Here is a 15,305-nt window from a genome sequence, read left to right on the forward strand (position 1 = left end):
TCTTGTGAGATAAATGCTGACAAAGGCAGGCACCTTCGAAACAATAATGAAAGTCATTTGTTATTTCTTTATTTTTTTCCCATCCTGAACAGCTACTCAATGTTACAGCCTCCTTCTCTTCTCCCTCTTTCTCCTCCTCTTCTTCTTTTCTCTTCTTCCTCCTGTGCCTTCTCCTCCTTCTCCCCAACTCTTTCTACAAAAGAAATGAAAATGAGTTCCCTTCCCTGAGGCCTGTCCTGCAGCACATCTTGGATGTTGTCCATTGTGACTTGAACCCACAGCAACGTGCAGGGCTCAATTCTTTACTAATTGACCTTTCACTCCACATGGCTTCACCTCCAGCCTCAACTCGCTGCTCTCTAATCATGGAGCTCCATGGTCACGTGACACCTGCTTTCCCAGGTCATCCTAAGTCCTTCCAGCATGGGACTGTGCATTATTCCCTAGTACACACATCACCACAGTGCTGCGTGGCTTTTGATGGACCTTCTTCACTCTTCATGATGAAGTCGCATGGGCTGGGACCAGCGAGTCCAGCTGGCATGTGGTACACTTGGTGCCCTCGCTCACCACAGTCGGCAAGGCAGTCCTGGTCTCATTGCTGCTCCAGGTAAGCTCTGTCCTCACGCTGCCAGAGGCTCTGTGCATCTCCACAGATATGTGAGGATATTTTATAACATGAGGCAAAAGCAAACTAGCCACTGTAGAAATAAGCTCAGCATGTGCTGCACTTGAGAAAGAATAGTTCTACAGAACCTAGTATGGCCACATTTCACATTTATATGTCTCTTATCAGCACTTGAAGTTCTCTTTAATATTTAAGTGTCTTTTTGTATATTTGAGTGTAACATGAAAGGTTTCCTACATAATTTTGTAAAAATATTTAAGTTTGGAATTTTATATACAAATATATCCATATAGACAGGAATATATGTACACACATCTATACATATGCATATAAAAATCCAAAATTATATATATACATACATGCTGTGTATAAGGCCTTACACTTAAATGAACTTTATACATATATATATAATATGCTTCCACATTTAGAAAAAAATACATACTTTTTCAATAAACATAGGTTGAAAAAATGAGATACATTGTAAAGAATTTTGATATGAAAAATTAAATGGTATTCTGCCAAGAAAGTAGTACCTCAAAAATATTAACAGAATTTCTCATGTATTATTCTATAAGGAATTTTTATTGACAGAGAAAGTACATATAAAAATAATAAGTTATGAAATTATGTTAATCCTATTTATCCTCTGTTTTGGGATACATAACATTTACTTCACTCATTAAAACCATATTGCATAGAAAGACATAGGCTTTTTATACAAAGAACGAAAATAGATAGAAAAATTACCTAATTATGTCAGTAATGTCAGAGAGTGAATGCCAAGAAAATAAGAATTTGAATGAAAGCTATCATAAATGCATCAAGCTCTCCAATCAGTTTACATCCTTCCCTTTCCTGGAGTAGAACTGGAGCCAGTCACAGGCCAGGCAGGCCCCCTTCCTGGGCCTAAGGTAGCAGAGGCCACGCACTCAGTTCTTTGCGGCGTAGAAGCTGGTGCTTCTCTGAGGACCACGCGGTGCCTATTAGCTCTGTCTTGGCTACTTGTGGGCTGGTGGTTGCAGGTGATGATGTCCTAGAAGAATGAGCAACTCAACATTTCTTGTATCACCACATGAAAGAGCTGCCTGGAATGTCTATTTCAGATCATTACGTGAATAATAACTCCTTGCTGTGCTTACGTCGTTGGCTGCTCCCAGAGCTGGGGGTCCTGCGGCCCAGCCCATCCTGCCTACACAGAAGCAGTTCCATGCATTAAACCTTTGTGCAAAAACTTCGGAGTCTCCTAAATGTTTTGTCTTGTCATTGAACAGGTAAGGAGTACCAAATCCAAACATTTAAAGATAAGAGTAGAATTTTAACTTTGCTTATAACCTTCAAAAATGCTAAGTAGTTTTATATTTTCATTTGGCCTCTTACCTGTGAATCTTATACATATGGTGTAGTGGCTAAATTTTCCATCATTACTTCTTTTTATATATATTAATTGGTACATTTTAGGTATACAATACATTTACATTTATCATTGGGTGTTTGTACCTGAACATGATGTATCTTAGCTCTTATTTTTTCCCCATTACCTATGCACCATTCACCCCCACCACACTTCCCTATTTACATAGACTTTGTTTCCATTTTTTTTTTCTTTCTCATAATTTTTCCTTTCCTTTCTTCCCTTTCCCCTTCCCCTCCCACCACCCATCCACCTTTGGACCTTTTCCTATTTCAAATTATCAATTATTCATTTTAATCATTTTCATCCTTATTTACACTTTCAGTTTCTCACACTAGAGACACTAGTCAGTATTTACACATGTGTGTCCTATTTATTTCACTTAAGAGCATGGCCTCAATATGCATCCATTTAGTTATAAATGACTCTAGTTTCTCGTTCTTTATGGCTGAGTAGTACTCCATTGTATAAAAAACCCCACATCTTTTTTATCCAGTTTCCAGTTCATGAGCACTTGGGCTGTTTCCAGACCTTAGCTATTACAAATTGTGCCGCTATAAACATAGGTGCGCATATATCACTGTGGTATGATTCTTTTAATTCTTTGGGGAAGATACCCAGCAGGGGAATAGCTGGGTCAAATGGGACCTCTAGTCCTAGTTCTTTGAGGTATCTCCATACGGATTTTCACAGTGGTTGCACCAGCCTGCACTCCCACCAACAATGGAGAAGGGTTCCTTTCTCCCCACATCCCCGCCAACATTTGTTATTGGTTGATTTCTTGATAGCAGCCATTCTTTGTGGGGTGAGGTGGAATCTCAGTGTTGTTTTTATCTGCATCTCTCGAATGACCAGTGATGTTGAACATTTTTTCATATATTTATTTGGTGTTTTTACTTCTTTGTCTGAGAAATGTCTGTTCATTTCAGATGCCCATTTTTGATTTGGGTCTTTGAATTTAGGGGGTCTGATTTTTTTCAACTCTTTATATATTCTAGATAGTAGACCTTTGTCTGAGGTACAGCTGCTAAAAATTTCTTCCCACATTGTAGGTTGTCTCTTAGCTCTGTTGGTAGTTTCTCTTGCAGTGCAGAAGCTTTTTAATAAGATGAAGTCCCAGTTGTTGATTCTTTGTGCTAGCTCCCATGCTACTGAATTTTTGTTCATAAAGTCTTTTCCTAAGCCAATGTCATTGAGAGTTCTATCTAACTTATCTTCCAGCAAGTTTACTGTTTCTGTCTTGATATTTAGCTCTTTAATCCACTTTGATCTTAGTTTAGTGCACGGTGATAGGTGTGGGTCTAGTTTTAATCTTTGGCAGGTTGAAATCCAGTTTTTCCAACACCATTTATTGAACAGGCTATCTTTACTCCAATGAGGGTGATTGGCTCCTTTGTGAAAGATGAGGTGGCTGAGTATGTCTGGAGTTGTTTCTGTATCTTCTAATCTATTCCACTGATCTTTGGGTCCATTTCTTTGCCAGTACCATGGTGTTTTTATCACAGTAGCTTTGTAGTATAGTTTCCAGTTGGGGATTGTGATACCCCCAGCCATGTCTCTGTTGCCCAGAATTGCTTTTGCTATTCTAGGTTTCTTCTGCTTCCAAAGGAATTATTGGATTGTTTTCTCTAGTTCTGTGAAGTATATTGTTGGAATTTCCATCAGTATTCCATTAAATCTATATAGTAGTTTTGGAAGTATGGCCATTTTCACTATATTGATTCTTCCTACCCAGGAACAAGGGATATCTTTCCGCTTTCTTACATCCTCTTCAATCTCCTTCTTCAGAGTACTGTAGTTTTCAGTGTAGAGGTCTTTTGCTTCCTTTGTTAGGTTGATTCCTAGATATTTCATTTTTTAGATGCTACTGTAAAAGGAATTATTTCCTGAATTTCTCTCTCAATGGGTCTGCTATTTGCATATAAGATGGCTATTTTCTTTTGAGTGTTGATCTTATGTCCAGCTACTCTACTGAATCTGTCAATTAGGTCTAGAAGGCTTTTGACTGAGTGTTTTGGGTCTCCTATGTAAAGTATCATATCATCAGCAAATAATGACAGTTTAACTTCTTCCTTTCCTATCTTTATTCCTTTTATTTCTTTCTCTTGTCTAATTGCTATGGCTAATGTTTCCAGAACAATATTGAACAGGGGTGGTGATAGTGGGCATCCTTGTCTTGTTCCTGATTTTAGCATGAAAGTTTTCAGTTTTTGACCATTTAGTATGATGTTGGCTGTTGGTTTTTCATAGATAGCCTTAATCAGGTTGAGATAAAGACCTTTTATTCCAAATTTCTGTAGTGTTATTATCATGAATGGGTGCTGGATTTTGTCAAATGCCTTTTCTGCATCTATTGTGATGGTCATATGGTTTTTGTCCTTGACTCTGTTAATATAGTGTATTACATTTATTGATTTACGGATGTTGAACCATCCTTGCATCCTTGGGATAAATCCAACTTGGTCAGGGTGTATGATCTTCTTGATGACCCTCTGTACTCTGTTTGCCACTATCTTGTTGAGGATTTTTGCATCTATGTTGATTAGGGAGATTGGTCTGTAGTTCTCTTTTTGGGTTGGGTCTTTCCTTGGTTTTGGTATCAAAGTAACACTTGCTTCCAGGGAAGAATTTGGAAGCCTTGCTTCCCTTTCAATTTCCTTGATGAGTTTAAAGAGTAATGGCGATAGTTCTTCTTTATATGTCTTGTAGAATTCAGCAGTGAACCCATCAGGTCCTGGGGTTTTCTTTGTTGGTAAATTTTTTATTACATTTTATTACATTTGCTGCTCTGCAGGAGTCAGCCTCACAGTTCCTTATGGCACCAGGGACCTGAGCCACGGGCTCTTTGTGTGCTTGCTGCTCTTGTGGAGCATGGAGCTGTGCTGCCCCCAGTCCCTCTTGCTCTTGCAAGGGGAGCCCACCCCCCTGTACCCTCTGTGTCGCTGGTACAGGTGCAGTGTCTGGAAGCTCAGCTGGTGGTCACCATTCACAGAGACCTCTTTGGCATGGGGAAGCTTGTCCAGCCTGCCGACCTCACCCTGGGCCCCGAAGGCTGCTGGCCCCTGGTCTCCACAGACATGGATGACACCATGGTCAAGTTCAGTGTCGGGGTGCATGAGTGTGGCAGCAGTGTGGAGGTGACAGATGATGTCCTGGTGTACAGCACCTTCCTGCTCCACACGCCTCAGCCCGTGGGAAACCTGTCCATCATGAGGACCAACCATGCAGAAGTTCCCATCAAGTGTCACTACCCCAGGCATGGCAATGTGAGCAGCCAGGTGATCCTGCCCACCTGGCTGCCCTTCAGGACCACAGTGTCCTCAGAGGAGAAGCTGGCTTTCTCCCTGAGCCTGATAGAGGAGAACTGGAGCACCGAGGAGACATCCCCAACCTTCCACCTGGGCGAGAAGGCCCACCTGCAGGCTGAGGTTCACACTGGCAGCCACCTGCCACTGCAGCTTTTTGTGGATCGCCAGACCAGGATGCGTCCCCTTGTCACAGCATCATGGACTTCCACGACTGCCTTGTGGATGGGCTGTCTGACGGCTCTTCTGCATTCCAAGCCCCGAGACCCAGGCCGGACATGCTCCGGTTCACAGTGGACATGTTCTACTTTGCTAACGACTCCAAAAACACGATATACATCACCTGTCATCTGAAGGTTACTCCAGCTAACCAAGTCCCAGACCAACTCAACAAAGCCTGGTCCTTCAAGTCTTCCAATAGCTGGTCCCCAGTAGAAGGCACTGCTGACATCTGTAAGTGCTGTGACAAAGGAGACTGGTCGTCCAGGCTATTCCACAAGGCAGCTCTCTGGAGTGATCCAGGGATTCAGATCTACTTCACGGAACCGGAACCACAGGCCGTAACAGAAGCAGATGTCACCATGGGACCACTGATCTTCCTGGGAGGGGCCAGTGACCAGAGTGTGGAGGGCTGGAGCCTCCCACTCGCACCCCCATGTTCTGGGCTTGGGCCTGGCTACAGTCATGTTCCTGACCCTGGCTGTTGTCCTGGGTCTTTCCAGGAGGTGCCACACTGCTTCCCACCCTGTGTCCCTTTCCCAATGAAAGTAAAAAAAAAAATGTCATTACTTTTGATATTATGTTATGGTCATTTTGTGTGTATTGTTCCCCCCTCCCCACAAACTGCAAAAGCCTTGACGATCAAATCATGTTTTATAAATGGCCCATTCTACCTAGCACATACTAAGCATATGGTAGGTTCACAACAGATGCTTTTTATATGAAATAGAGGACTTTTGACTTTTTCTACCTTTATTCTCTTTCAAATTGAAAAGTGTTTGCCCATGTTATTCTGTGGGGAAAGATAAGTATTCAAATCAAATATTAAAAATGCACAATTTTTCTTTTTTTAAAATCTCAGTAATGAAGATACCAATAATTCTTTTTTAAAAAGATGTCATTTTTACACTAGTTTATCTTGGGACTAGTCTTGAGATATTTAAGATTTTAATTTCCTTTGTCAGATAAAGCAAGAGGTATGAAATAGTAAGTATGAATCTTAGTTATATTTTATTATTTTAAATTACTTTATATGGCTCATCATCATAGCATTGAAACCAAATAAATTTTGAATGATATTACATCCATAGAATAAATTGTTCAATTCTGAATTTCTCAGCACAGTATTTAAAAAATAAGCCACTTTGCAATATCACAATTGCAAGTAAACTGAATAGACATCAAAACTAATTTTGGACAATAGTTTTGATTCTAAACAAAAATAATAATTAAGAAAGTGAGGCTTTGAATGCAAATATAATGAAATAAGAAGTGTACTTGTGAATTATCCTGCCTAACTAATTCATTGGGAATAGTGATATTTCATTAACCATTTAAAGTACAGTGAAAAAATGTAATGTTACTATTATTTTATTACCTTATTTTTCATAAAGTATTTTCCACTGGTAATAATTATTAGCTAAATTAAATATGATCTATATTTGCTATCATATTTTATGGGGTTAAACCACTAATTAAATCAATGCATCTTAAAAAATAATAATGCATGTTTTTCCCCAAAGTATTGATTTCACTAATGCTTTATATCATCTGATACTTTAACTGTTTTAAAACTACAATTAGACACATGGCCCAATCAAACACTGCCAAGTGTATTATATAACTATAAATAAACAACAATTCTAGTCCTTTCCCTAGGCAAACACACACTGCAGCAGATTATTAATATTAATGGTGTACATGAGGATGGTAATTTGGGGCAAACTTGGTATTTTGCTAAATTACTTTCAGCGTCAGCTTCGGGATCCTCTTCAGTTGAATGCAGTATTGGCACAGCATTGCCTTTCCAAAAAATCAACACTTTTGTTTAAGCAGACAAGAGGCAACTAGACCAGTTGCCAAACATTCACATGCCAGGAATTCTTCCCAGCAATCCATCTCCCTCTTTCACTGGAAAAGATGCAGAAGTAGGGGATGAGTCTTGTTGAAGTTCTCCTCAGTATCTTAGTTACAGGAGCTGTTCTTGTTAAACTTAATGGAAAAGCAACTCCTGTCCTGAGGCCCAATCTTGGATATGCTCTGTGGCCCTCTCTCTCTCAGGCCACTTAACTAAAGCCAACAATGCCCGGTAGTGGATGACACTCTCTTTGGGGAAGTATGTGTGGAATTGGGGTGATGATTCCTCATTCACATCATAGGGGTTGCAGAGCCATCCCTACACTCCCCAGAGAACTGGAAAGTATGTATTCTTTCTGATGATCCTACCTCTACAACTTTTGTCTTTCCTGTCTCCCCAAAATCGATGAATCATACTGAACTTTTCGGCAGTATGCAGTTCATGTGGTATCCTGCACCCAGTGCTACTCAGTTCCTGAGGCCCTATGAAGACATCCTAGGACGGTGGTTGGTCCAACATGTAGTGTTTAGGCTTACACTGTACAAACTTTCTCATTCATGAGGACATTTTCATGGCCTTCAAGTTTAGCCCAACAGAACTTGCCAGTATGGTTGGGGTGGTTAAGTTTCTATCTTCAATTTAATCATGTTTTTAAAACCTCAGAATGAGGGCAAAGGAAAAACAGTGAAAAAAAACTTCTTTTTCCTGCAAAGCAGTCTAATAAAAAGACTGACTAGTATTCCTTTAGATTATGTTTGAAGTATTCCCTTATATTGGATTTATTAAAATCCCAGGAGTTAATTATTGGCTCTGGAAAAGAAGCATCACTGTTTTCAAAGAATATACAGTAAAACACGAGAGACTTTCTGGCTGTTGTGACCGAGATGCAGAAACTCCCGGGTTGGGAGGGGTTCTCCTGGTCCCTTTTGCACTGATGCTGAATTGAGGGTGTGCCCTTTCATCTAAGGACTGCAGCTCCTCCACAGTTAATGTGTGTCCTGTCCCCAAAATGACTTTTCTTTTCTAAGGATGAAAGCTTTTGACCTAAGTGTGAGCAAGATTGAGAAAAGTGTCCCAAACAGAAGCACCTAAGTGTCTTTTAATACATAAAAATAATTGTAAATATAATCCAACATGTAACTAGCAGCTAGTCTGATTATTTAACTTATTATAATAGATTTTGAAGTATTTTTCTTACCTTTTATAATGCCACGAATCCTCCTGAATGAGTCACATGGCTCATACGTATGCAGTTTGGTAGGACGTTAGCAGAGGACCCGGCTTCCAGCACTGGTGAAATGTGTAATTCTGTGTTGGTTACAATTTCACAGTCTAGAATGAATATCAGAGACTGAGTCAGTGAAGTAAGTAATCAAGATCCAGAGGTTAACCTTAAGGAGTTCATTACAGTATCATGGAGAGGAAAAGTTTCAACATAGCCTAAATATAAATGGTGGTCAAATAATGAAAATTGTTTGGTCACTAAAATAATATCACACATATTTACCCAAATGGGAGACTTTCCACATAGCATCAGGCACATAAACATTATGAAATATTTATGTGGAGAATAATCTTGCCTGCCTTGTGTAAAAAATGAATTTCTGTAAGAATTTTGTGAAAAATTTACAACCTATTAATTTTTCTAAAGAGTGATAATAGATCACCTAATATTGGAGATAATGTCTCTGTTATTAAACAATTTTAAGATATTATATACTCATTTAATTATTTTTCTAAAGATTCCATTTTTGGGTTCTTTTTTGGTACCAAGGATCAAACTCAGAACCTTGCGCTTGCGAGGCAGGCGCCGGAACCACTGAGCTAAATCCCCGGCCCCTAAAGATTTGGTTTTTGATGGGGTGCAGGCAACTTTGACAGTTAAATGTAAGACATTTTGATTTACATTGCATTTTAATGTTGAATCAACCAAACATTACACGGGTTCTTGAGCTGCAGTCTTTAACACATCACTAATAAAAGGGTGCACACCTCCAGTAAGAAGTCTGCAGATAGATGTAGCTTTCAGTAAGTGGTCCTTAGCATGTAAAGAGAAACAAGGAAAACTAGCCACTCAGCTAGGAGTCTCTGGGGAACCCTGAAAGTGTCTTCAAGGTAACATCTGCAAGGACGGGCAATGTTATTGCAGTCTGGGCTGGTTCGTGTGCTTGGGAAACTCATTGCTAAGATATCTACCTATCTCTACCTATCCATCATCTATATATCCCTATTATCTATGAAAACTACATGCACACCTACATAGTAAACCTTGAAAAGAATGTGGAAACTAAATTTAACTTGGAGAGTACTTCTTTCGCAGTTTTGCTGCATGAATCATAGTAACTTTATTAAATAGAGGACGTTTTGGTTGAACTGGTTTAAGTTTTTCATTGCCATCAAACGGATTAGGAGGAAAGTGTTCTGAAAGATGAACAAGAGGGATATGAGCCCTTGGCAATTCTCCTCTATTTGCTCCGAGGTGCTGTGAAAATGGTGCCTCAGAACTTCCAGCAAACTCTGCTCCGGAAACGGCAGCCCGAGGCTGGGCACCCTGCACTGGGCACCCTCGAAGCTCCCTGAATCACTTCAGCCTGCGTGCAGGTGCTGTAGCTGAAATGTAAATGGGGAATGAGATGGTCAGACAAACTCATGTGAAAACTGTTTCTACCCTAAACTTTGCTTTAGCCTTCTCTACATCAGGTACAGGTCAGAAACACTGCACATATATGTATATATGTATATATATATGTGTATATATATATGTATATATATGTATATATATGTATATATATGTATATATATACATATATATATATATGGGCAGAAAATAAAGTAACTTAGGGTAGTAGCATTGGAAAGTGTGTGATTGTGTCAGCAAACATGAGGGGTGTGGCTGCTTTGGGCATCTGAGAAGTTATCATTTTTTCAGAGCATTATGCTAAGTGTTTCCTTGGGTTAAGAAACGGGAAGAGCATTAAAAATACTGTGGAGGCAGAGAGTTGACAATTTTGGTGGGCAATGAACTTATTCTTGAATATAAAACATGAGTTAATGAAATGGCTAAATGTGCATGTGAGCTAAATGTACCACTCAATTTATTTGATCCTCATTCCTGTATAAAATACTGTTCTAGGACAAGGTACAGGTGTGAATGTTCAAGCCCCACTCCAGTACCCAGGAGTGCTGAGATTAATAATACATGCCAAATTAGAAAAGCAAACGTGAACTCAGGTGTGAATGTTATTTGTATCTTTAAGTTTTTGCTCAATATTTTTTCTTCTCCATATCAATTTTTTATAGGAAGTAATATTTCATCCCATTGATGAAATATGTTTTTTTATTTCATACTTCAAGCAGAATAACACCATTAAGAAAATCCATTTTTCTTTTTCTCTTTGAGAAACATTACTTTTAAATAAACAAATGCTGTATGTTTAATGCGTTACCCTTGACCTGAGATCAAAATCTTGGATTTGTTTTTAGAGGAGACTTTGCTCTGCCCCACAGTGTTTATGAGCAAAGAATATACTCGCTTCCTTCATCACTGCTGTGGGTTATCATGTGCAAGTGGGTTAAACAAATGGAAAGTACATTAGTGTCACACAGCCTTCTCTGATTCCAGATGAAAACAAAACAATTGGACCATAAATGTCATCATTAGAGCCATTATATATATATGCACATATATTAAATGTGTATTTGGTATGTAGATATTTGGCAACAAGTCAAAAAATAATCCACTAGCATCTTTAATAACTCTTATTTAAAGAAAATATGGCATGGAAAAGTAATGTGATCCAGAACTCTGAGCAATCCCAGCCACAGTGCACTAGGGTTTTCAGTAGTTATTGGAGCCCATGAATGTTTCTAGCTTTTCCTTAAGTCCCTCTGAAAACAGGTCTGTCCTTGAGGTGTCAGATTAACGCTCTGCTCTGAAGACAAATTGTTTGTGGGCACACTGGACATATGAGAGCCATTAGATAGGGTGCTCTGCATTCTTGAAAAATGAAAAATTCTAGGCAACATTACATTTTATAAATGCAAGATGTTTATTATTACAGTACTAGCAATAAATGTTTAGAAACTGGAGAGGGTTCACGATGGTTCTCACTAGGAACATATGCCTATCGAGTTCATTGGAAGCAGAGCCATTGATTTTTGGCATTAAACAAAGGGTCTGGAAGCTATTATACATTTAGGTTTCTATGAGTATTTAATTATATCAATAGGAGAACACAATTTCTGTTGTGTGCATAGTGATGAATGTCTCCATTTATTCATGTTACTATGCATGATAGATGAACTTAAACCAGATGCTGTGACTTTCTTACAATTTCACCAAATTATTTAAATCATATTCTTTGGAAATTCAAAGGACACCCTCATGACCATCACTGAAGATTCTCCCGCATGGAATCTGTTTATAGATTTCTCTAAGGAACGTATATACAAATAAGAATGTATGCACACACACATCTAACTGTGTAAACATGCCTGCTTCTTGATGTAAACTGATAAATATCATTATGTTGCACAACCCATGTGCACTCTCTCAGGTCTGTCCTATTTCTACCTTTCCAGGGTATTTGCTTAGATATGTGATTACTGCTGTTTATTTTATATTTGCCACTGCACACTCAGATGCTATCCACTGATGCAATCTGAAACCTGCTGCCTGGAAGCTTCTCCACAGGCTGTAAGTTAAGATGCATCCTTGAAAAATGCTGAAATTGTATATTTCATCATTCCCCAAACAATAGCTATGTGAAGAAATGCATTTGCCACTTAAATTTAACCATTCCACAATGTACATATACTTCAAAACATTGTGCTGCTCGTGATATTTGCAATTTATGTATTAGTTTTAAAAATTAATTTAGAAAAATGATGGGCTAGGTCCCTCCCCTACTGTTCAAGTGAGGTGATTTTACCTTTACAATAAATTTTAGTTTTTAAGGAACTCATTCTTTTACAACCCTGTGAATGTGCTGGGTCTATTGAACCTTACATTTTAAGTTTGTAAGTTGTGTGGTATGCAGATTTTTGGTTTAATAAAAATGTTGTGTTAACAATTTTTTATAAAAAAATTCATTCTTCCTGTGAATGACAGAAATTTTAGTTATATCAACAATATTATAAGTACCTAGAACAATGCATAACTTGGATGTATTAAGTACACAATAAACATATGTTGACTGAATGAATTAATTGAGTGAATATGCTTATAAAAGACTCTAAACAGAGGAAAAATTTGAAAGTGGTATAGTGTTCACAACCAAAAAGAAATTCTACTGACAAGTAAAGTAACCTAGTCTAAAACTCCAGAACTGTTTCTATACAGATGCCTATTCCAAGACTTTAAGAAAAAGTGAAGTATCTTTTTAAAGCTTCTAATCTTTTAGAATTAAGAGTATATTCCTTTCTGCTTCTCCTATCCATTTTGATTTGGCTTCGCCTGGGCCTGTGAGTAATGAATCTCGATAGATTGCTGGTGCCATGAGTTCAACATCTTTTCATTCAGCTTAGCAAATTTGGAAAGTCAGTTTTCAAATAACTAGGAAACATTATTGACTCTTGATAACAAATGAATGCAAGTATGATTCTTTAAAAAAAATGCTACAGTTTAAATTGATCCATGTGAACATTTTGTGGTAAGTTGATCATTGGAGATTTCTAAGTTTTTCAATCATTTCTTAAATAGGTTTGGTAAAGGCTTATTTTTACACAAAATCAAGAATATCAAGAAATCTCTAAAATGTAATGTGAGTGTTGGCTAACATAATATGAATAAAGTAGGTAAAGGATTGAAGCAGAACTAATTATTATGATAGGCCCATTATAAATTAAATGAATATACTGATGTACACAGAAGGTGCTGGGTCAGCTTAAACCAAGCATCAATGACAATAATGCAAGAGATAGTTTTGTGTTTACTTGTATTTCTGAGCAGACACCAAATGTTGCACATGCTACTGTGTGTGGAGTAATTACACCGATAGTTCAGAGAGTAATTTACAGTAGGATAGACTCATGAAATGTGAACCACTCTGTTCTTTCACAAAACCTTCTTTCTAAATCACGTTTGCTTTAAATAAAATAATTATCAAAAGATGGCTTTGATTAAATGGGCTAGGAAAGGAAAATGCTTGGCCTAAGAAATGCTTCACATTTGCAGTGTTGTAATTGGAAGGTAGTATAACAATAGTAAATATGCAACTACCCATTTAGCAAAGAGTGAATGGTTCTCTTTTTTGTACAGCATTGTGTCCTGTCAGGATCTTGTCTCCAGTCGTCTGTTTAAAACATGGTCCTGTTCGTTTTGTAACTTGTTTTTCACGGTGTTTTCTTGGCTCCAAAGTTCCATCCTAATTACACTGATTTAGGGGCCAGGGATCAGCTCAGTGGTGCTGCCCCAGCCTCACCAGTGCAAGGTCCTGAGTTCAATCCCCTGTTCCGAAAAAAAAAAAAATTGCCTCATTACACTGATTCCATTTCAAGTTGATTAATATCTAATTGCATTGGGAAAATGGGCATTAGGTGTTTGAAAATGTGGAGAAGAGGGAAAAGTAAGGTAAATTAATAGCCCGGCAGATATGTAAGTGTGCACTGGAGCTTGCCAGCCTCATGAGCACAGCTTGAAAAGACACCTTGCTCTTCTGCAGTGTTGCTCCAGCAGTAGAACACAGATCTCCTTGGAGCTGTTGTCACATTCATGTTTTCACTAGTCCTGTACTCTGTAGGAATCCAGATTAAAAGAACCCAGTGTTGGCACAGGCCAGGGGCTCGGCCTCACATTCCCTGGGTAACACCTGGGGGCTGTAAGGGGGAGAGAGGTCAGGTCTCCTCCCAGAGCTCCCAGTGCCATCATGGTGAGGGGGTTCCCAGGTTCCTCAGGCTGAGGACGACAGGGTGCCTCATGCTTCTGGGCACATTTCTGTAAAGTAAACTAAGAGGGATAGAAAAAAGCAAGCCAGACTAAATGATTCTAAATGAATCAGCATAAAGTGTATCCTGGGCTGGAGTGAGGCTCAGGGGTACAGCACATGCCCTGCACGTGCACAACTCTAGTGCCAGGGCTCCTCAGGACCCACAAACTACAAAGCAAAAGCACAAAACCGGTAAAAACTGAGCAAAGCAAAACTCCTTTCAAGAAACGTTATCTCCTATGTCAAAGCAAATTCTGAAATGTTCCTTTGAATTTATGCTTTTACTCAAAAACGTGGGCACTGCTGAGACATTGTGCTGGGTTCTGGACTATAACGGACAGTTTCCCGTCCTTGTGGGCCTGCAAAGAGAGCTGAAGGCGATGCGTCACCAACAGTCCATGCTGTGACAAGAACACAGACAGAGGCGGCACCTGCTCTTGCTCCCAATGCGAGGAGCCCCAGGAAAGGCAGTGGGGAGCCCTGTCTTCCCACACGCCGGGCATTTCGGTACTGTTTTCAGAAGATGAGAAGCTGGAACTTCAATGCATCCACACTCTCTGCAATTGCCAGAGTTTATCCAAACATCTGCATCATTACTACGTAATAGACAATGCCAGTCATTACCAACCAGGCAGGGTGCTCTAATGAATTTTTTAAAAAATTTTTGTGGTTCTGATAAATGACATTTATCTATTTTTATCTCCAATCTGTATTCCTGACTCCAGGACAGAGGAGATCTAGGCAGGATGAAACCAACAAAGACTTTGAAGTCAGATTTAGGAGTAAAGAATTGGCTCATTCCTAAAGTAAGCATGACCATCAAAGGGAATTATTTTGAAAATAGAAAGAAATAATGACCACAAAGGACCTAACAATATGAGTAGTGAAAATTAGACCCCTCGTTGGGTGGGCTAGGAAAAATAAATCTGAGAGCCCAATCAACAGCTCTTCTTTCCAT

The 15,305-nt window shown here is 39.0% G+C and overlaps 1 pseudogene across 1 annotated transcript; it reads left to right on the plus strand.

Moving 5' to 3' along the window:
- The first annotated feature begins 1,252 nt into the window (after nucleotides 1–1,252).
- On the plus strand, nucleotides 1,253–6,289 carry LOC101717252 (zona pellucida sperm-binding protein 3-like; annotated as a pseudogene). Its single transcript, XR_015449443.1, has 2 exons — nucleotides 1,253–1,899; nucleotides 4,991–6,289. The product of XR_015449443.1 is annotated as a zona pellucida sperm-binding protein 3-like (transcript).
- The last annotated feature ends 9,016 nt before the right edge of the window (nucleotides 6,290–15,305 follow it).

Source organism: Heterocephalus glaber, unplaced genomic scaffold (genome assembly GCF_053883595.1).
Source record: "Heterocephalus glaber isolate CG9 unplaced genomic scaffold, H.glaber_assembly_v1.0 deba00000678, whole genome shotgun sequence".
NCBI lineage: Eukaryota > Metazoa > Chordata > Mammalia > Rodentia > Bathyergidae > Heterocephalus > Heterocephalus glaber.